We start from the raw sequence: 22,678 nt of genomic DNA on the forward strand, positions 1-22,678 counted from the left end.
CTGCCAGTCTGCAATTTGTATGTGTTCACAGGTATATTGCTTTTGTGTTTAACTGCTTCATTTCCATGAATTGTATGCATAAAGGGGTTGTAGAGCTCTGTGTAGTACAATGCTGCTTGCTAAAATATTGAAATACATACCCTAGAGAGAAGAAAGATCATTTGAAGTTGATTAAGATCATGTTAAACGGAGTAAGTATACTGTGAAGGAATGCTACCTACCCTTATAAAGAAACCAGTATTGTAAGGAGGTGTGTGAAATCAGAGAGAGCAGAAAAGAGCTCTTTCATAAACCAAATTCTCTTTCTACGAATAACTTTGTTAAATTCAAGGGAGTCAGTTCAGAATCAAATCCGTGCGAGATCGAAGGAAGGTCTTCTCAATGTGCACTATCTAGGGGGGTAGAGGGAAGTGTGCAGGTGCAACTCTAGTTGTGACATTTCCTGATTTTGTTGATTCCTTAATTGTAACGTTCTCAATACGCTTGTTTCAGAGTGGAATTTCTTAAATGAACACCACTCAGAGCTGATTAGCACCCAGAGATATACAGCAGCCAGCATTATCATGGTTAAAAAAATACCTGGAGGAAGCATCAAGGCTGGAAATGATCACGTATGAAAACTTGAACCTGGATCCAGAGTTTTGGTGCATTTGATTAACTAATTCATGTAGTACATTGTAACAAACTATTCTTCCATAATGCTGCTTCTGTACTGCAGGATGTTAAGAATCGAGGAGTGTGTTCAAAACCAGTTTGTCTTTGCTTGTGGGAAGGTTGAGGTTAGGTCAAGACTAATGGTTGACAGCAGACTGACCCTGCAGGTATTTTCACAGGAGAGCTTGATTAGCTGCCCTATGCAGTGTGTGTAGCCTCAACCCACCCAACTGGTCTTGCAAAGAGATGAACCAGGATCCTTCCTTGGAGGACTCTGATGCTTTTTGCTGCAAGGATAGAGTTTATAGGCATCCACCTCTCAGGCTTGCTGACACAGTGCTATGGATATGCATTTGGGGGTGTCTGGAGGGGCTTACTGGGATGCAGCGTATGGCTATTTCCATGCTGATAAACATTGCCAGGGCACAGGCCCAGGCACCGGACTGCCGCCGTTCTTATTGTTCGTGTGGTCCTGGCACAGTTTTGGCCCTGGCGAACTTTCCAGACACTTCCCAAGCACACTTTGGGAGCTGGCACCTGCCAGAGACCATTCCCAAAAGGCAGTTTGGATGCCGCTACCCCGTTCTGGAGTGTAGAAGAGCATGGGCATGGCCAGACCGTGCCAGCTGGCCTCCGTCGCCAGGCTAGCTGAGTTGTGGAGGCATAAACTTTCAGTCCGCAGTTTGAGCGAAGTTCTGGTTTAGAGCTCCCATTCTTTGAGGCAGAATCCAGCACGGCTACTTGTAGCCTCCGCAAAGCGAGACTTCTCGTGTAAGCTCCTGAACCGGGCACCTCCAAAGGGCGATTCATCCCACTTGGCTACCAATTTGGGAAAGACCGACGGCGGGTGATGAACACTCCCATCTCGTGGTGGAGCGGGTGTCGATGTCTACGGGAGGGCAGACACCTACGGCAGGAAGCTGGTGGGAACAGAGATGGAAGGGCCACCAACATCAACAAGGGTGCAAGCGCCAGGCCAGCTTGGACAACATGGGTGAAGTTCAACCCTCTGTAAAGAACAGCACAAGGCTTGTATAAACTCACACCCCTCGCACGGGATGCGAATGGTGCAAAAACTTTAAAGCTGTCTGGGTGCGGCTCAGAAACGAGCCCTCAACGGCTGAGCGATGCACTCACGTGAATCACGATGGGCTCGCTTGCATCTCTGATAACTTGCGTCCAAAAAGTGCTGATTGGGAGAAGAAAACTTTCAGCTAATTACTGTCATTTTTTAATTTTTTTTTTTTTTTTAATTTTTTTTCCCTGTGAGCTCTGACTACTGTTCTTAATTTCCTGACCAGCTTGCGCCCTTCCCCCGCGCCTCTCCGAGCATCTGTGGTCGTTTCAAATTGAGCTGTACTACCTGCTGCTCCGACTTTCTAACATACCATACCAGTTGGTTTGCCAAACAGTGAACTGCCAGCCATCTGCCATCCGAATCAGAATTTACATTGTTTCATCTTAAAATAACGCCTTCGGAATATCAAGTAACACTCTGCATCAGGTTTTGCGAACTGAAAATCGGCCAGGATTAAAAACAAATACCAAATGTGCCTTCGAAAGGAGCGGGGAGGGGAGGGGGGGAAAGTTGGAGAGGTAAAGTTTTTAATTTGCTAGTTACCTGATCTGGAATGAGATGCTAAGGCTGATAATTTTATCCTTGCAAATGCAAACTTCTTAACACGGGAGCAATTTCACAGTAGCTGGTGAGGTGGAGCAGGGGGAATGGGGACTGGTTTCTGTGCATAACCTGGTACGCTGTGACTTTTTCTCGAGTCAAATACTCCTTGGGCCTCAGTTTCTCTGTCTTCAAATACTTCGAACTAAGTATTCACAAGTTCTTGGAGTACTCTGGCCTTAGGTCTGCTCTTTGGGTGTAGGGTTTTCGTGACTACAGCAGCTAGCTGTAAATTAATGAGTCAATTGTAGCAGAGTATTAACTTAGTGGAGATCTAATTTGCCTGACTCCTTAATAACAGTCATTAAGAGGAAAAACAATAAATTTAATAAAATTACGAAACACATTCTGCTGTTTGATATTAAACACTTTTATTCATGAGGCTTTAGGATGTATTTTAGTGACAATATCGGGCAACTGATAGGTCTTTTGAACTCAAGCAATGCCCACCACTGTATATCTGTAATGAAGGTCTCCATAGGTGATGTTTGCTTGTAACACTTATTAAATAAAAGAGGAATCTGACTGACTGATGAACGGTCCCTCGGTTCCTGTGATCTAAAACGTAATACTGGCCAGTGTATTTCTATTTAGAAAAGTCCATCAGCATATCCAACCTATGGCCTGTTATGAAAGGCAGTAAACCAGAAAGGGGTTCAAATGTCACCAACAGACCTTAATTTGGCTCTCTCTCCTCTTGCAAACCTTCCATGTGGTTCTAAAATCTCTTGAGCCCTAAAAAATGCTTTAGTGTGGTGGTTTCTTTTAGGCAACATGCTGCAAATATCCCAGTTGCTGAAGAAGTCATGGGTAGTGTGTATGCACTTACAGTGACAAGTCCAATTAGATTAGTTGCCTTTAGTAATGGTAGGTGCAGGCACATAGACTACATATAAATGTGTTGAAATGTCAGCCCACAAGATGAATTTCCAGTGTATTTAGTTTCTAGTTAAGGGGAAAATAAGTGCATATTCCAGCACACAGTATAATAGCAGTCTCAGTCTTCTCATCTACCAGGACTGTGGGAAGGGTGTATTTGGTGCAATATCCATCCGTTAATAGTAAATTAAATATCTTAAATGGAATCATCACAGAACTGACATGTCTGCATCTAGGCCCAAGGCACCGAGTAAGAGTCAGACTGTTTATCTGTGGTGCCTAATACATGCTAAATACTCAGAAACACTTCTTTCCAGCAGCATCTCCTCCAGGATCTGTAAACTCAGATGGAACATATGTTTTGGGCCAGAGCACAGAAGCATGTCAGTTTGATTACTTAAGCACTCAGAGGGTGATTACTCTTACCTTGCTTTAGCTGTTTAAAACTAATGGCCTTAACCTAAACTTGTCACATAGGTTGCCTCCATTATCAATGGAAAGAGAGCAATGCCTCCAGGGAACAATTCAACCCATCCTCGTGTAGGTCTGGAGTTAGTATACCTCAATGACAGTTTTTCCCACCTTTCTCCTGAACGTTAAGAATTAGCTAGAACTATATGCCTACATTTTAAATGAATCCTGCTGAAATAGATGCTACCTACTATTTTGGGTTCCTGTTTGTTTTTTTATTTTGCAGAAATGGCACACTAGGACTTTCTTCTGCTAGAACCCAACAGCTGCTCTAGAAAATCTTTCTTTTTTCATTGATTTTTGAAAGGCTGAGCTCTTCTCAGTTAAACATTTGGCCTCAGGGAGACCACTTCATATTCTGAACCTGGGCTGGGCATCAGTAGTGGGAACCCCTCATTCAGATGTTTAAGCTTCAAATCGAGTGGATTGACCCATCTTCGTGCTATGAATTTCAAATAGGCTAACTATGTATTACTCTTTAGAAGTGCCTGGAGCTAAGTTAGTAGTATTTTGTTGAAGAGGCAAGCAGACTTGTGGCATGGGCACTTGCATTGGAAAGTCATTCTCCACACTGTTAAAATGTTATAAGGGTTCCTGGTACAGTTGGCCAGTTTTGGTCCAACAGAAACTTTCCTGGATAGTGACCAGGCATGGTTAGAAAACTTGGACGGACAAGGAACTATTCCCAGTTGGCTCTTTGGATGCAACCAGTATGTTTGGGAAGTAAGAAAGTATAGCTGTGCCATGTTAGTTGGGCCTCAGGGGCAGAAAATGAGACCTGGCACATTATTTGCCGGTGTAGATGGTAGCTTGAATCTCTGCATTATCTGCAGAGTGCTTAATTGAAGTACTCTGAATTAATGCTAGGCACCTGCGTTTTAGGTGTTATAAAATGTAAGCAGGGACCTGAAGCAACCCGAATCTCACTGCACGTGCCTTGGTTTGCTGAGAAGTGGGCAAGGACCCAGATTCTGTTTTGGGAGCTTGCTTTCTGCATTATTTATACACTCATGTTTTAGTAGCCACTACAATCCCAAACCCACTTATGCAAAGCGTTATGCTGACATGTAACAGCAAGATTGTCCTGTCTCCAAACCCACTAATGATTCATGTGTAAGATGAGAGGTAAGAAGTATTTTCAAGAAACAGATGGTGGGAATACAGGGTAACAAAGAGATCCATTAGTAGAGGTATTCGATGAATTTCCTTCATTGCCTCTTCTCCCAAAGGTCTCACAAAAGATAGTTTATGATAAAACTACTAATAAAACTCGAGAAAATAACTTCAGTTAGGGCTTGAGGGTAGTAAGGTTCAAGCTGGTAGATATGTCTTTACTGCAGCCCCAGAAAAACTAGTGGAGCATATTGATACCCAAATTACTTTCAAAATGGTTCTGAACAGGGAAAATTACCAATGTTGAGCTTCATGCCTGCACATTCAGCCTGCTACTCATACGCAAACTAGCTAGTTTAAAGCTGTCTGAGGTGCCTTAACACAAACCCTTAGTTTTTCTAGTTGCTAATGTTTCACATCTCTCCTCATTCATACAGAGAAGCTCAAGCCCTTGCTAATCCTTTCACCTGCCAGCTGTGTTTGAGTATTAGCAAAAAACTGTTTCCACTTGTCCAAGGTCACTGAGATGTTTCTTCAGAACTGAATTCCAACTATTCAGTGCTCTTAAACTCTCACGGAAACATTTGAAAACAGTTACCTTTTAGAAAATCAAGGACGAAGAATTAGATCACATTCTGTGATTTGCATTTATCAGTAAATGCATTTACCGGAGTATCTTGTGGTTTCTTCTTTTTACCTAAGTTGAAGTTTAGCCACCTCAAAATGCTGTTCCCAGGATACCATGGGAACTGTCAGGCGTCGTGCAGCCCTACAGAAAAGGAAAAAGGAGCTACAAGAAATAGCATCTAGGAAAAATTACTCTTATTTGGGGAGTGGGAGAGGTTCACTTGTTCTGGACTTTCTAGTGGGCTCAGGATATGAGAACCCAACTATTTCAGGTTTGTGGAAGATTTTATGAATCTGTGTTTGACTTTTAATGTCTTTGATGATGTCTCTCTGTTAAGGAACCATTTATAGGGCAAAAAGTTGTGAAAGTCAGTGTATTTTCACAGTATTTTTTGCTTTTAGGGATGGAAATATCCACAGAAGATCAGACATCTTTTTTTTCCAGTGCTGTAAATAACTTCCAGCTTTTAAAGCCCCAAGAAATTTATAAACAAAAATATTTGAGATATAAATATTAGTTTCCATAATCCCTGTACTGTTTATTTATAGGAAACCAAGGAAACACAGGAATGGTAGGTGGATGAATTGAAAAACATGCTTTATTAAAGAAAAAGGCATAATGAGCAACCATGTACTGTGCTTGGTGTTGTGCCCAAGTTAATTCATGGAAGACTTGCAGACTATGTTGTCATCTGAATTATGTCATTTTTGAAGGAAGTGTGCTGCAAAGGATGTAATTGTTAGGAAGATCATTTGTATCCTGATATAAATGGACTCTTCCATTTTGTGAAGAAGAAAAAAGAAAAGCCCGTCAGAATTAATTCAAGGTCTTTATATTGGCCATTTATAAGACTAAAATAGATAACACTTGGGCAAAAGAACAGTGAAGCTGCTGAGGTTAGATTTAGACATGGGAGCAATGATATTACTGAGAAGCAGTTGGTAGAAATGTTCATAAAAATGATTGAGAAAGGATCATTGAAGGACAAAAGCTGAAGGCAAACCCGCAGTAGGCACAGACGAGATAACCTATGCTGTGACTTCCAGTCCTGACTTCCAGTCGCTGCATACGTGTGTATCCGAAAACCAAAGTGCATCCATCTTTGGCACGAGTCAATAACTTGAGCAAACCTTTGCATCTGAGCTGAACCCGTGCCTTGTCCACAGAGCTGTAATGATCCATCCGTTGGGAATGCTCGAAACCTCCCTGCTGCTAAGCAGCTCCCGGAGCAGGAGAGTGGTGCGTGTGATTAAGGAGAAGGTAGTTATGGATCGGGAGCCCTGGGAGGTCCTCCACTCCTTATGCCTTCTGAGGACAGCAGGAAACTGGGCAGAAAGGGGTCTGTGAAAAGGAGTGAGGCAAGTGGTGATAAAAATCGCTTTCTGAACAGTTCAGTGTGACTCTTTTTTGACTCCGCGCTATTTCCCAGTGAAAGCACCCTTTCCTAGGAGCTGGTGCTAGAACTTTTCCCATGTACGTTTTCATGCCTGAATGCAAACTTGCTTACCTCTCTCATCCTGGACAGCAGCTCTGCTATATGTGGAAAGGAATGTTCTGATGACTGAGAAAAGCCATTTACTTATCTTCCTCTGAGAGATACATACTCCCAGAGGCTGCATCCTGCATAAGATGCTGTCTGTGGGAAGGGTAGAATTCAGAAAATGTTCATCTCTTGTACTGAAAACAAGGGCTGTGGACTAAATTCCACTTTGGTTTGCAGCCACAGTGGTTCCAAGAGGTTCTGTGCTGTTTGTACCTGACAGAGCTTGGTCTTCTCCAGGCAAATAGAGTTGATGTCATGTAAGTTTGCTGAGACAAAGGTTGTGCAGGTATTCGTTCATGAGAGAGAGATTACGGAGAGATCTCCTGGAAAAAATGGTCAGAAGCTGACAAAAGTATTTTAATAGAGCCAGCTACGACATCATCTCTGACACAAAGGTAACATGGTGTATTGAGTAGAAACAGATAAAGGATCTTGTATTTGCATGTGATCTTAAGACAGTTATTGATAACCTCTGTTCAGTTCTGGATCCATTTGGAAATGAAGTAATGGAAATTATTTAGAATAGAATAGAATAGAATAGAATAGAACAGAACAGAATAGAATAGAATATTTTCAGTTGGAAGGGACCTACAACCATCATCTAGTCCAGCTACCTAGACAGATAGAGAAAACAGCCGGTAGTTGTAAACCAAGGGGTTTGAAACTCAATGTTTCCAGCTTACAGAAAAGGACAGATGAGGAGAGAGGTAATTTTACCATTGATCTGGAATGTTTAAACATGGAAAATATCTCACATATGGGACACTTCAGTCCTTTTGTCAAAGACACAGTAAGAGACAATGGTTAGAAGTTTCCACTGGGCAAAATCTAACATGGTGTTTCTTGGAAGTGAAGATAGTTGAACATTAGGGTTGCAGAAGCTTGGAATAAACTTTCATGTCCATGTCTTTTATGGGACAGCCACAGCTTTTGACCCAGGGACTAGTTTGTGAAGGAAAGTTGGCCTAAGGCTAGGTCTTAGGCTTACAGTACAAAGAAGTTGTTGATGAGGCCATACTACAAACCAGATCAGATGACTCCTTTTTCTGTAAAGAAAGGATTTTGACAGGTTTTTGCTGGGTTTCATTTTAATTTGAGTGAATTCTCTGGTGTGGTTCAGGAAATACTGGCTCGAGCCTTGCTTCCTGGAGATGGCTTGCACAATGCTTTCCTCGAAAAACTGAGGCACCTGCTATCTGCCACACTTTCCTCAAGGCCATTAAATTCTTAAAGGGAAATAAATTCGTCAACAACAGAAAGAGAAAATTCATACCCAGAAACCTGGGGATGATCAGAAATGATCAGAGATGGTCAGAAATGTTCAGTGTGTGTATATGTACACACACAGATATATATATATATATTCCGTATATCCAGTATATTCTGTAATATAAAACTTTTTGATCTGTAAGTATTTAGTTGAGCTATTTGGGGGAGGGAGGTGGAAAAGAGGGGGAAGTTATAAAGATGTTGGCATTTTAAAGTTACGTTTTTACAGAAATTAAATGGAATTTCTAATCTTTCCATTGAAATGTTCATGAAACCTTTTTTGAAAAAATTACATTCCACTATGTCTTTACCTTCTTTTTTCCCCATTTTGTCCTGTAATACAATAAAAAAAGATGTAGTACTTTGCTACTTTTCATTATTTCATTGCCATCTTTTATTTCCTTGACGTTATTTTTGATGGTAAGGGAGAAAAAAAATGGGGAAAACGAGCTAGGCAAAGGTGAACATTATTCTGATGCACACAGGACACCAGAAAAACCCTAAAGTGGAGTTTAAAATTAATGATTTCTCAGGAAAGCTAGAAGATGTCAATGAAATGCAGCTTTGCCACTGAAGTTTTTGTTTTCAGACAAAATTCATTTTTTCAAAGAAAATATAATGAATTCTAGCATTTATGTACAGTGATGCTGTTGCTCTAAAACCCCTTCATTGATGGTTGCTATAGAAAACCTTTTGAAAAACAAGTGTATCTATAGTAAGCTTTTAGCCAAATGCTTTCTTCAAGTTTTTTTCCTTTTCCATTCACGTGTGATCTTGACAAAATAGTTTTACATATGGGCACGTCCTAATCTCACTTTAATTAGGGTAAATCAGAAGCACTTCATGAGCATCCCTGAAAGTATGCTGATCTAAAAGTGGCCGAAAAGAAAAATCTAGCTCCAGTGGTGTATTTATTTTGTGGTTTTATTTCACATGGGTTTTGTGATTATTTATTTATGTTTGGCTTAAATATCTCCAACCTGAAGGTGACACAAGGCCTAGTTTTAAATGTTTTTCTATAGCAGTCCAGCTAGTGCCCGAAGCGTAATTTGGCTCACTGAGCACAAGATCCTTTCACACCCCTCTAGCAAAATCTTCCATCAGAAAGTCATGAGCCTTGAGAGGACTTTCAGAGAATTTATTACATTATTAATAAACTGGCTGATTAAAGGACACAGTTCCCTCTGGCTTTTCCTAAACTGGTTTTGTTCATGGTATTTTAATTCAGGCACATTCTGTAATTAAGACAATTTGATTCCATTTCTATTAACAGTGATAAGGAACCAAATCACAAAAAAAATCAAATAAAAGTAGAGAAAGGCCTGAGGACACAAGCCTCGGAGAGCGCCCGGTAGCCTGCAGTTGACTGTGATACTTTCTGTACGGAAGGTATCAGATTCTTTTAGTTGCACAACGTCTCCTTTAGAGTTAAAGAAAATAAGAATGGAGAAAGGCAAACGTATGGCATCTCAGCCAGGGAGTGCAGTTCACTCCTAGCACACTGTCTCAGCTCGACCACGGCAATCTTGGCAGGCACGGCTCGGAGGTGAATACCTTACAAATATAAAGGTGCAAGGGAAAGAAATCAAATTCACAAGACCTACATTTGCACAAGAATTATATTAGCCATTTGCAGATGCATTTCTCTGCATTATACCGAGGTTTGACCAGTTTCTGCCTTATTAGACAAAGACAAAGGGTTTAATTGGAGAAAGAGGCTTTAATTATGTTTAGCATATGCAGCACATGCTGGCAATCCGCTTTCAATAAAACGGACATGAAGACCCAAACGAGCTGAGCTGACCACCAGGAAGGATCACAGATTTCCAGCTGCAATGAGCAGAGCCCATTTGTGAATCAACCCCAGCGAGCACGTCCTGGCAGAGCTGAATTTTGCAAACCCACGGCATTTTAATATGCTTTAACTGTAGCCTAATAAACTACATCTCTATTAGTAGACTAAATAGAGCCAAGACATGGGCTGAGAAGTTGGCCCAGGATTTTTAGTAAAGCCTCTGACACAGTTTTGGCCAGATTAACTATGCCATTCCCAGATGTGGTCTGAGAGTCAGCACATGCCAAGTACCAAACTGAAGTTTGGATGTGGCTCCTCATTTTGGGGTATTTAGTTGTCATGTACTTAAACAGGACCGTGACAGTTGTTCTTTAGGCCAGAGACAAGTCCTTTATCCCTTAGAGAAACCCTCCAAAAGAGGATAGCTTACAGCCAGGTATATAAAATGTAGGAGGTGGGGAAAAAATAATAAATGTATATATATTCTGTATTAACCCAACACTTCAATAAAACTATTTTCTAGATGTAGGGCAAAAAATGCCTCCTGTCTACACTTCTGCGTTCCTAAGTACCTATTACAGAGCCTTAACATGTCTTTTTGTAGTGACTAGGACGTGAGGCATTCACTGTATGAGTGTACCACAGCTCTTTGCTGACTCAAATCGCAGAAAAGTGTTTTCTCTGCAGCAGAACTGCCTGACGAACCGCTGACAACTCTGAGTGAGAAAGTGTTTGTGGCTCAGTACCTGCAGCAAGGGATGGAAAAGAAACATCGATGTTGTCAAATAGCTGCCTACAGGTGCAGAAATAGGTCAGCCAACCTGGAAACCTTTGGATTATCTCCAAATAAGAATTGGCAGGTCAAAGATAATATGGGAATGTGGGTCTGGTCAAATGATACAGGAATGCGTTGAAGCAGAAAGCAAGCTACACGACTGAAAATGGGTGGGAGAGCTACTTAATACCGAGCACTCGGGGCAAATATCAAAGATGTTGCTTCTGTTTTAATTGACGTCTGATCATGTCCTAGTCATTTAGAATATATTCTACCTCCTTTCGGCAAGGAAGAGCTGTCAAGGTTGTCCTCCCTCATATTTGCCGCTTGCACTCTGGCATATCAGGGCAGGCCAACTTTAATCTACAGGAGATGCTACTATGTATTCTAGATTTCTGTGCCCTCTTTCTTCATTTTGTGGAGTGCATTGGCTTCAGTGAATTATGCCAACATGAAATTGATATCATGAAGCGGAGGATGTGGTTTATGAAGCAGTCCCAAACTGCTCATACCTGTAGCTCTGTGATTATCTTGCTGTAGTGCTACCTGGAGGCCATTGAGGGTTGAAGCTGAATTCAGGTGGCGTGTTGGCCCTGACACAGGGCTACCTTAATCTTCAAGCATCGTGGCTTTCAGGTACAGTGTGGGGTGGTGGGTTTGTTTTCTTTCATTCTGACTCACCACTGGCTCAAGAAAAAAGTTATTTTTCTCTCCTTACTGATCAGTGAAATAAGCACTAAAAAAAGACTGTGCATTGTAGGTCACCTACCCACTCTTCCTACTTCACAGGTTTTAAAGTGCTTCTTCACATGTAGCTCTATCATTTTCCAGCCTTTCATAAAAGATAGACTCAAGCTATCTGTCAGGGTCATAAAATGAAGACCATTGTGTTCTGTGTCTGATCTAATGGATAAAGCTGGAACTTGCTTTCACACTGATGCCTGAAATAACTAAGCCAACCTATTGAGATGTAAGCTCAAATCCACCTTGCCTTCCTAACTTCTGGGATTCTAAGTACATTTTCACAATTCTCTCTGATATTTTGAAGCTCTTCCAGATGGATGCGTAAAACAGAAAAACATTCTAATCTTATATTTAAAACCTGGTTATTCAGTATTGTTATCTCTAAGTATTGCTGCAAACTGATGTAATGAGCACATGCTGTCTCAAAGCAAGCTCAGAGCAGAATAATATTCCGATGCAGAGACACTTTTGGAGAGAAAACAAATACCTTCTTTCCTAGTCCCCCTCCCCAAGCCCCCTGAATACATGTAGTCAGCTCTGTCTATATCACCAAGGGATTTTTATTCCTTTGCAATATGGCAAGCTATTTCTTCCTTCTTAAATTTAGTTTAATCAGCAGTTATGGCACAGTGTGTGGCTCTTCATAATTCTACTGATGTTTCTGCAAATAATGACTTAGTGCAGTGCATTATTATTACTGTGGACGATCACTTACAAACATCTGTCGGGACTGACATAGGTAGAGCTGAGCCTGCCTTCAGGTGGAAGGATGGGTTAGAGGTCCTTCCCAGTCCTGTTTTTATAATACTCTGCGTATTCAGTTGCCTGGTGGTTTTTTTTCCTATGTCTTCAGCACTGGATGTCATTATCTGCCCCAAATCATCTTTTTCTTTTTTGTGATGCCCTAATAATGAGCTTTTGTCATGTATAATGACTACATCTTTTTTTTTTTTTTCCCCCCTTTTTATCATAATATCATCTGCTTGGGACATTCTGAGAAAAATGCAACAAGCTATGATAAATCACCTTGTCAAGTTACACAGTAATTCAAGCTGTTGCTGAAGTTACAGATAAAATCCAGCAAGAGGCTTTGTGGGGAAGAAAGGTGGGGGAAGGAGTTCGGTTCTTCAGAGCCTGCATCTCTCTTGTGTCTGTAATGAATCTATGGGTGGGATGAAATGTGGGGGATGTGTCAACCTTGCTGTTGTTCCTAATGAATCAAGAAGCTATTCTGAAGAGTTTCTCTGTCTCTCAGGAGCCGTTTCCATGTTGCAACATCGGATATGCATTTTGAATCACTCTGCCTTTTCAACCTGCACCTGCAGTGCAGTAAAATATATTAAGTTTAGTATGGTGCATCTTCTCAGGTTGAAGGGTTGGGCAGACCTAGCTGCAAACTTTATAGAGCCCTATGCACTCTGAGGTTTTACAGCAGCCACTGAAAGTAGAGGCAAACACGGGCAGTTTTGCAGATGTTGTCTCCGTATTTGTTGTCAGGGACCTCTGAGGGGAAAAAAAAGCTTTCTTCTTTTCTCTTAAAGACAACAATTGGGGGCACAAGTGTTCCCAAGATGTTAATACCAGTTAGTCTGTAAATAACAGAAGTCTTAGAATTTCCCTTTGTAGTCCCTTCAGCCAAAAATGAGTTCTGGAGGAGCTGGAGCACACTCCTTTGCTGCACCTGGTCACAAATAAAGAGCAACCGCATCCCATGAGAATGAAGGACTTTTTGCTTTCAGATGAAAGGAAAAGGACATAGGAAGTCCAAATATAAGGGTAGGACACAGTATATGTTTCTTTTCTTTGAGAGCAGCCATCTTAAACTGAAATCATTCTCTGAATTGCAGGTCCTCATGGCAGATGGGTAGGAAAACTGCCTGGATACTGAGCTGTACATAGAAATGAAAAGCAGAACAGATCCATGATTACAGATAAAAGAAATAGCTAAGTTTTAAAATAGTTTTACTTCCAATTCCCCGTCTCCTCCAGTGTAGCAATGTTTCAGTAGTTTAACACATTAGTGGAAAAAATAGCACCCAAAAAAGACATCACCCAGAGGAATTAAGATACCATTATTTATAATATCTAGAAATCGTCTGTGCATGAGGAGCGTAAAATAAGCGCAGTGTAAATTAGTACATAAAGCACAGCCTGAACCTGTCCCTGTGTATTAAATCATACCGTGCAATGTTTGCAGGCGCAATCGCTCCTTCATCCACACTGGTCACTTGTTAGCACGTCCTTGGCACACATGGGGCTGTGGCTGGCTGGCACTAGCCCGGGCAATTCCTGGCCGCGGTGTGCAAGCTAACAGAGGCCAAGAAGCATTCCCAGTATGTAATCTGCACATGGAAACCTGTCTTCAGGGCCTGAGAGAGGTTAATAGGATGGATGCGAGCTGTGTCATAACATTTAGCCTCTGGGCCACAGAGCAGTCTCAGGTGTATTTTATGAAATACAGGAATCGGTGAGCACAAAGACTATGATTTCCCCAACAAGAGAGGGTTTCTTGTAATCATCCTTTGCAGGAAAAAAAATTATTAGATTACCTTTACAGATTTATATATTAGCAAGAATAGCATTCTGGTTGAAGTTAGACTGGGTAATAGACATACTTTGAGCAGTGAAATAGCAGGAGAAATGCTTGCTATGAAACACAATTACAAATCCCGGCTTTGCACAGATGCTCATATGGGGCCTCTGTTGTGTAATGCCAGATGCGAAAATATCCCTTTGTTCAACAGTTCAACACAGTTTGTTCAACAGACGGTGACAATTTCGTATCAGATTCATTCAGCTGAGCTCATATATAAATTATTGAAATGGCCTGGGATTTCCCTGCCTGGGAGATAACCTCTTTTTATCTGTGCTGCATACCTAGAGTGGAGGCCAGTGATGTTCCCCGTCTGTGTCCCTTGAAGGAAAGCTACAGGCAATGCATTCCGGTTGCTTTTGAAATCTCCAACCAAACCTTGCTCTCAAGGGGAATAAACAATTTCCAGGACATGCTGCAAGACTCAGCTGTTTACGTGGGGCTTGTGGGAGACAAATGTCATTGATCAGCATTATTTAGAGGAAGGGATGGGGTTTTTTCCGCTTTTTCCCGGTGAAAGATAAGAAGTCACATGTGCATACTGTGGTTTCACCTGGCTGAGTTTTTAAATCATTGCAGAAAATACTTGTGGTCTGTTTTCCACCCTTGTGCATACCCTCCTAACTGCCCCTTATGTACATGCTCCATGCTCTCTAATGCCTAGTTCAGTTTGTGAGTTCCTCGGGGCAGAGACCCATCAGTCCTCATTACCCTGACGCGAGCCATGCACACCCTTACTGCTATATATATAAAATCATCTTGCATATAAAACCAGGGTTGTCATGGTGATTTGAAACTCCCTGAAAGCTTGCTGTAATGCAGTTAATCTTATGCACATATCTACACTTATTTAAAGTCAACCATACGACAAGTCACCTTGTATGTAATGGCATCCAACCCACCCCTTAGGGAGCAAAAAATCTGCATAGGCTGTGCAGCTGCCTTTTTGGGGGAGTAGTATTTTGAGCATCTAACTGCTTTTGACCTCACCTGGCTGCCAGATGCTGTCAGATGTTCCTACAACCATGTGAACAGTCCTCCTCCTTTATAATTTACAAAATATAAATCATAGCTTTTTGTCGGGGTTTGGGGGTTATATGGAGGAAGAGCCTGTGTATAATTCTTAATGATACCTCGAAATTCAGCATGAGGGTGGGAAGCTGCTGTTTTCTCCATGTGGTATATTCCTTAAATATTCAACGAAGAGACAACCAGAGGAGAAGGAAAAAAAAAAGAGGGATTAATTTTGCCATCCTTGTAGACATGCTCTGTAGGGAGCAGTTCAGCTGCTATGGAAGTCAGTGGGATGGGATCAGGTCTTGAGAAGTGAAACAAAAAGGAGGTAGAAGTATTAATATTTAATTTTTAAAGACTGTAAGTTATGTGCCTTTCCTGTAGAGACCCCTTTCTGTAGCCATCATTAAGTGAAAACTAAACGATTCTTTCCACATCTGTATGGAAACTTAGTCTGTAGATAAAGACAAGATGTTCCAGAGTAATCTGCGCAATACAAAGGAAATCGTACCATAGTAAAATGAAATTATGACTTCATCCTAAAAGCAACTCTGCTGTAATCCAGATCTTTTTTGGTGGCTGTTGTGCCCCACCGTGGATGCGTTAAGGTTGCCTTTCTGTCGTTGGTTTGTTTTAACGTATTAATGGAGGGCTTTCTTTTTGAATGTCATTGCATTTAAACTGCTAAATGTGCAGTACCAATTAGCTTCTCAAACAGTGATTGGGAGAGAGCGAATAATAGTTAATTTGTGGCATTTGCTTCAGACGAAAACTGTAACGTGCTCAAGTTTTGAGGAGTTTAGCAGCATTCTGAGGAGTTACCTATAATGTTCTGGCACTCCCATTTACCAGGCTCCCACGGGGCTGCTGAGCTCATACTGCTCTTTCCATATCCAGTCCGTAGATGGATTGGTCTTCTGCCTCCCTCATTAAAGACTGAGAAATACTCCGTCCATCTCAAGCCTATGTGGTTTTCCTTGCTGTGTTAATCTATCAATGAGTATTTTAACCTGCAGCTGGTGGTCCTCAACGTTGAACACATTTTATTACCAAAGGTACCAAACTCTCAGTGTGTTTCAGCAACAGGAAGGACCAGTTTCAACGTATGATGTTCAGTATAGGGGTCGTACATTTTTAGTGTGTAGGGGGGAGCGAGGGGAAGGTGGCAAAGGTACTTCAGTGCCCTTTACTTACAGCTCCTTCATGCAGTGTGGTTCTAGTTTCAGTTCCAGTGACTGTGCTCAGTAAGGTGTTAGCATCAGGCAGTGTTTTGCTTCTTTCTCTAGTGGCCTGGAGCAGCACTGACAAATGAGGACTTTAAACAAATTTTGTCCCTCTATTAACGGCAAAGGAGGATTAGCAGCACTTCTCTTAATTATCTCCGTTGGAAAAAGAGTTATACTGAATGAAAAAGACAAAGTCTGCAAGATCAGGCCAATTTATGATAAGAAAAAAGAAACCATAATCCTTATATTCAGCAAAAGCCCTGTAATTCTTATGGTAACACTGACCTTTTGGGAACAAGCATAAAAGTGTGCAGGAGAGCTCAGGTGGGTGGGTACATTCGGTATCGATTTGTTTTTTCTGCATTTGTCAGAGGATCGGCTGTTAGCCATCAAAACGGGCAAAACACTGGGCTCTGGGTTAGTGTGCTCTGGTTTTCTTCTGCGAGGCCACTGAGGACAGGGGAGGCATTAAATAAATGAAAAAAAAATCCAAGAAGGCTACTTTTTGTTCACTCCTCAGATTCTTTTCCTTTTTCTGATTTAGGGATGAATTTCTCCTTTCAAGGAGAAGGGGGAAATGCAGTGCTTATGCTGCTGTCTCATCCTTTCCTGGTGGCAATGAAGAGAAGCTACAGTCCATCTTTGGACTTATTCCTGCCGCTGATTGCTGTAGTATCTGGCCCCTTTTTCTCTTCAAGGATTAGCTAAGAGAAAAGGCCTCTGCAGTGCAGCGAGGCACATAGCATACAGATACCATTCCCCTCTGTGCCATTCCTCCTTTTTAGGATCTGCCTTACCCAGCTGGATTCTGTGGCTCTACCTATACCAGCAGCCCTGAGCTTGAGCAATGTCCTGAGATCTTCCATGCTGTGAAATTGTTATTGGGGTTCCTTGTCATGGTTTTGGCCCAAAGCAATGAGTGCTCTATCCAGAAAGGTCTGGACATTTAGGTCTTTTAGCTGGACCAGGTGACCTCCAGGACCAATTTGTTTACCGGTAGAAATCTGGGCCATTCATTTAAAGTAGTGTGATATAAGCACTGGACTATGTTTTCCTCCATTCCTTCTCCATTCTTTTGATTACGCTTTAAATTTCTTATTTTTTGTTTGCTAGCATGTCTTCCTCTCCCTTCATCTTCCTCGCCTTTGTTCTTTGCTTGTTGCTTGCTAACACTTGTTACTATATATACAGTATTTCTGAACTAAAAATCTTTCATGCAGTACCTTTATTTCTTGACTAGCTAAGTGCTTTCTCTGTTACTTAGTACTGAGTCTGACAGACACATGCCTCTGGCTTATTAATCTCATAGAGTGAGGTTCATTATGAATATGTGCTATTAGCAAACAGGAAAGTGCTTACTTATAATTGCTGTTCTCTAAAGGTTGCCTTGTCTGTGCATTCAGATTCATCATCTTTGTTCTAGAAAGTGAAAATCTGTTTCTGCTAATAGGGCTGGCCCTTATTAAACCAAACAGCAGTCAGCAGTGGCTCTAGGGGAAGATCTGTGCTGCTTTTTTTCAAGTTCTCCTAGGGATTGCCAGTGGGATGGTGTTAGGGCCACCTCTGCATTCGTGCTTAACACCTGAAGACTGGGTTCAGAGGTCCTCGGTCCTGTCCATGTGGCACCACAGATAAAGCACACATGCAGATGTGACCTATCACCACAAACTCCGGCAGAGGAACTCAGCAGCCCCATCCTACCCTATTTGCATACCTGGGTTTTCTGTACTAAGCATAACCCTCAACTCCAGGTATTGTCCTAGAGAAGCAGGGTCATCTGCTGTGACTCCTCTGCATCCACTCTGACCTTGTTGCCTCTGCATGCTTTGCCAAGTTGCTGTATGCAAGGAGTGAGAAAGTCAAAAAAAGCAGCAGGAATCTCAAAAGCAGGCAGACCTGCCATTTCAGAAGGTAGCAGCACTGTTACCCTCCCGAGATCCAATACCAAGGGTGCTTCCAGCCTAACTGCATGCTGCAAGTGATTTTGCTGGGTACATTTCACTGAGAGCATCATGTGTGGGTGTCATATGTAGGATATGTAGGATGTCATATGTAGGATGACATGTAGGATGGTCTCCAGTGGCCTCTTGGTGTTCTGCTTTGCTAGTGATACCTAGGGAACGGGAAAGCTCCTTCATTGGGTTTGCAGGATCAGCTTTGGAGCAGATCCACAGAGAAGGGGAGAAGTTGGTGAAGACCTAGTTAATAGACGGTCTGTAGGAGAGGCTGACTCTGTTTCATTAGTGGATGTCAATACCAGGGAGAGAAAGCCAGCTTATCGTTAGGTGGTGAATCCACCTGGGTTTGTGACCTCTTAGTCGATGGAAGTCCCATCAGATCGGTGGCCTGCCAGCAGCAAGTAAAGGCCTCCCCAAGACTGAGCTACACTCTGTGGCACTTTTGTCTTCTCTGGAGGTAGCCTTTACAGGATTGAGTGTCCTCGCTGTGCAAGCTATATCAGATCCACAATGTATGGTCTCAGTCATGAGCAGCCAGAGGTGATAGAGGATTTCCTGGGACTTTCCATACCCAGCCCAATTTACTACTTGAGGTATAGCCTGGACGTTTCAGGTAGGGTCCGGGCAAGAGTTTGGTCCAGGTGAATTCTCTGGGGAATGCCTTTAGGCCTGGGAGCCCTTGTCCCCAGGGTACCAGATGAGGAAGCTCCTACTGCACTCTTACAGGCACCCTAAAACTGTCTCTGGGTGGATGGTTGGGGAGTGTGGTCTCACCGACATTACTGAGGGTGTTACTGGAGGGCAATTTAGATGCAGCCTGAATATGCTTGGAGGCATGTCTTCATTCATATTAATTTTCCTAAAAAAAAAAGGTCACCCTAAATGAAATAAGAAGTCATTTTGCCTCTCACTGGGAGCCATACAGCACAGCAGTAAAAAGCAGTTGCAGAACAATCACTAAAATATTGCAGAGAAGAGGGTTTAAAGGGTCCACTAACTTAAGAGAACTCCATTCACTATGTTGTCCCACTGGTATAACAGTGGAAGATCAGCTGAAGGTCATAACTATGTTTTTACACGTGTGTGATGCTGAGATAACTGATGACTACTTCTAATGTTTTGAGGGAAAACTGAAAATGACTTTTCTTTAAGAACTCCCATTTTCAGTATAACCCTGAATTCAGTCCATTCCCCGACATGCAGGGAGATTCATGAACAAAAAGGGTCTGATGCCTTCACGGCTTTCTGGTCTACAACAGCAGCACTGTGAGTATTCAGAAGTGCTACCCAAATTACTGTCCGGTGTCCGAGCGCATCCTTCTCAGGGTGTGAGCAGAGGGACTGCAGCTCTGAGAATCGCACAACACCTGAAATGATCAGACGGTAACAGATTGCAGCCCAGGGAGCGCCGCTTCGATCTTGGGATGAACAACAGTGAAATGCAAGCAGTATTTTAACATTTAAGTTGCACATTTTAACTCTGGGAAGCCAAGGAAGTCAAAGGCAGAACTGAAACGTGAATCCCTCAGCCTGTCCTCTCATCATTATAAATTGCTGTGGTCTCTAGCAGAGCCATCCTGAGCTGTTTTGGAACATATAGATGTGTGAAAGGTTGTGGAAAAAAGATTATTTAAGAAACAGTATGCAGTGATCTGATAAAAGATGACAACATAATTAATATCCTCAAGGAGGCAGAGTTAAAGCTCTATGAGCCTTGCATTTCTCATTTCCTGACTTTTGAGTGCTTAACTGTGCATATTTAATGTTATATTAAAATAAAGGAGAGGTGCATGTTATAAGCCAATAGTCCCTTTCCTGCTACTTGAGGATATTGAATTATTTCATGGAAGATGCATTGTTTTGATGATATCTGCATGATGTGAATTGAAGTGACATCAGCTGTGATCCACATTTATAATTCTAATTTATAATATCATGTTAGTAAATTAGGCCATGCATTTTTCTATCCAGTATCAGAGTCCATGCTGCTTTTTGGCAGACATGAGCTAAATATGAAATCGAAAGAGTGTTGTTCTGACTGGAAGCAAAAAGAGGCCAGGACTGTTTTGCTGCTCTGCAACATGCTGTTACAGAGAGCGACTGGTTAGGACTGGGGAGGAAAACATGATCTGGGAAGCAACCTAGAATGTATTAATAACTTTGCTGCTGGGGATGTTGGAGCTCCGTTAATGTAATACTTATCTGAAATGAGGTAAAGCTGCTTAGAAACATTTCCAAACATAAGGGTAGGTAGTGACTTTTTAAGATGCAGTGGGGAAGGGGCTCAGTGGGGATTATTCCCAGAGATGTCACTGAGACACACTGCAAATGTTTCCTCTTATAACTTCTTAAAAGAAAAAAGTGGATTCACAGCAGGCATCCTAGGTGGAGTGTCGCCGGCTTGCTCTGTAATCTGCCTTTCTGGCTGTGCTACCATCTTCCAGCTCCAGCACCTCAGGTGTAAAAGTCACAAGTCTGCACAGCCTTGCAGATGGAAGATCCACTTTAAATAATAAAATCCAAAATCAATGCACAGCACTTGGCAGAGGTGGAGTGCTGAGGCGGTGCTGCAAATGATGGCAAGACTGTCGCTCTTGGTGTCCATTCCCCTGTGCTCGCTGGCAGACTTGTAAAGCTGCGTTTGGGGGTGTGAGTTATTTTCTATGCTGCGGGGAAGGTGTCTGTGTGAGCACCTCTCTGCTCGAACATGGGAAGGTTGGTGGGGACCGTGAACTACGATGGCAGCTCTCTTCCCTTTTGAATAGGTAAGCACGCTCTCATCCTTGTGCTCTCAGAGCACTGGGGCTTTTTCCTCACCTCCAGACCTTCTTTGTGTACCAAACACCCACGAAGACGCTGTCAGAGTACCAACCCTTTGGTACGAAGCAGGACTGACCAAGAGACAGAAGTGTCTTGGCTGTAGGGAAAAGATAAGTGAGATTATTTTTGGGGAACTTCAGGAGATATAAGGCTACTACATGTATTGAAATTTGCACAAAACCACATACCCACAGAAACATATTTACATCTGTCTCCCAAGACCACTCCCCATAATAAGTATTCTTAGCAGATCAATAAAATGTCTGGGTAGGTGTGGAGAGGAGACTGGAATGTGCACAAATGGGTTTTAATGGATATTTAAGGCATTTTCAGAGTCCCTGGCGCTTTCTACCTATGCAGACCTGGAATAATTGTGTCTATAGCTGTAGACCTAAACCAAGCAGGAATCGGGTTAGAATCAGGTCTGTTCTGCGGGCAGGCAATTGGCGAACGGCTTTCTACCATCGTGTGGCCAATTTTCATTCACCCAATCTGTTGTTCTGGAAGGCTGAAATTGTACAAACTGCATAAAAACATAGGACCAGATGTGTTGGGTCTGACCAAAGGTCCACCCAGCCTATTGCTCTGATGGCATCCATCTAAGCTGGATCCTCACCTAGTGTCCATCGCTGTCACACCTTGGTGGCCATGGCTGCTTTACTGGCATTTTGATAACTGTATTGGAGGATGTAGACTTTGTTACAGCTTTTCTGGAGTTCTGGTTCATGTGACAGGAGGAAGGGTGTGCCTTTCCCTCAGCCTAAACATGATGAGGTGTGGAAAAAGCAAGCGTCAATCTCCCTTGGTGTGATCAGAGAAAGCCAGGCAGGAGGCAGGTTTGGAGGTGACTGGAGCAGGAGATGAGATCTTCAGGTTAGGAAGGGAACCTGAGTTCCCAGGCTGCCAATCCTTCCTTTTCCAAAGGTGTTAGGAGGAAAAGGATGAGCTGCAGGTGCTGGAAGATTGCGACATTCAGGTTATCATCATTCTTTCTTCATTGAGTTGTGTATCCTACTCCTTCAGTAGCTGGATCACAAAATGTGCTCCTGCCTCACCTTGGAGAGGAAGCACAGCTCTGAGAAATGTATCACCTGCTTTCTGGCAGGGAAGAGTTCTTCTCTTGGAGATTTGGAGCAGACTTAAGAAGGAGTGAGGGACCCTTCTCTGTGGATCTCATTGACCCCAGCGCTTTTCAGGCACAGTGGAACAGGCTTTGAGGATCCGCCTGGTTGACCAGGTTGGGATGGAGAGCTCTCGCTCAGGCTGTCTGCCCAAGTGCTCACTAGCAAATCCCAGCCATTGAGAGCTTTGCTCTGATGTCTTACTGCATGTTCTGGGACAGGCACAGTCCAGGTCTTCTGCTAAAGATCAGGAACCTCCATAATGTGAGGACCTGGAGCCTGGTGCCACTCCTCAGCAAGATTTACAAGACCTCATGGTGGCTGACAACACGGGATAAGGAGAGATTTAGATGCCATAGGGAAGCCTGGCCAGACCAGAGGAGGAATGTTTGCCCTG

At 42.5% G+C, this 22,678-nt stretch overlaps 1 protein-coding gene across 2 annotated transcripts in view; it reads left to right on the plus strand.

Annotated features, from left to right (window-relative positions):
• The window catches only part of MSRA (methionine sulfoxide reductase A), a 287,920-nt gene that overhangs the window by 235,932 nt on the left and 29,310 nt on the right, over positions 1-22,678 (plus strand). The gene's annotated exons all lie outside the window — the stretch shown is intronic.

Source organism: Harpia harpyja, chromosome 15, assembly GCF_026419915.1.
Source record: "Harpia harpyja isolate bHarHar1 chromosome 15, bHarHar1 primary haplotype, whole genome shotgun sequence".
Taxonomy (NCBI): Eukaryota; Metazoa; Chordata; class Aves; order Accipitriformes; family Accipitridae; genus Harpia; species Harpia harpyja.